We start from the raw sequence: 972 nt of genomic DNA on the forward strand, positions 1-972 counted from the left end.
CTGGGTAGTGTAAAATGTGCTGATCGACAAACCAGCGTAATCTTTACGCTCATGGATCATGATCTGGCAGAATTTTATAAAACTTCTCAAGGCCTGATTCAAACACTTAGCCTACACACACTTGGACAGACACAAAAACTGAATGCTAGAATGGCACAAACACCTGACCTTTATGAGCAGGAAAATATCTCTTGTTTTTGGGTAAAGAGATGGCAAGAAACATCCTTAAAGTTTTGTCACTAGCCAGTCTTGGAGTTTTCCTACTTTCTGCATTGTGTCAAGAGCTGTTTTATGACCTTCTCTCTGCTTGCTAGCAATTAGAGGAACACAGGCTTTACACACTTAGACTTACTAATATTCATATCTGCAGGTCAATTTGAGTGACAGAATTTCTGGTCAGTAGAAATACTGACTGTGATTCAAGAAAAGAAATGACTAGATTTAAGACTATACTTTCAGGGATCATTTCTATAGCTCATTACTAGAGAAGTTCCTCTGAACGTGTAGAACACTGGCAACCATGAGGAGGACATGCAGTGTTCTGTCCTGAGTGTGAAGCTGGGTCTTGGTGTTGCTTTGCTGCAAGTACCATTTGCCACTGATGATTGTTTTTGTCTCCCTCTGGGACAGTAAGGGAAAGGACACAGTCTGAGTGATTATTATTGAAAGCGAGGAAGAAACAGAGAGAAGAAAGGAAGAGAAAGAAACAAAGAAGAAAGAGAGAGAAAGACAGAAAGAAAGAAAGAATAAAGAAAGAGAAGAAAAGACAAAAAAAGAAAGGAAAAGAAAAGAAAAACTACCAGATTTTTCAGTGTTAGCGCCCACAGTTCCTAATATCCCATTCCTACCAGTCTCTGAAATCACTTTCCCTGGATGTCTTCCTGAGTTTGGGTACTGCACCCGCTGACAGTTATACAGCAATGATAAGAGAGGGGTGACACAAAAGAATGCTGACAGCCTGAAGCCACTGAC

The 972-nt window shown here is 40.3% G+C and overlaps 1 non-coding gene across 1 annotated transcript; it reads left to right on the top strand.

The window, feature by feature from the left end:
• The first annotated feature begins 443 nt into the window (after positions 1-443).
• Positions 444-657, top strand: LOC115931372 (small nucleolar RNA U3). The gene has a single exon (XR_004067874.3). It is a non-coding gene; the product is annotated as a small nucleolar RNA U3 (small nucleolar RNA).
• Positions 658-972: the final 315 nt, after the last annotated feature.

This window comes from Gorilla gorilla, chromosome 19 (genome assembly GCF_029281585.2).
Source record: "Gorilla gorilla gorilla isolate KB3781 chromosome 19, NHGRI_mGorGor1-v2.1_pri, whole genome shotgun sequence".
Lineage (NCBI taxonomy): Eukaryota > Metazoa > Chordata > Mammalia > Primates > Hominidae > Gorilla > Gorilla gorilla.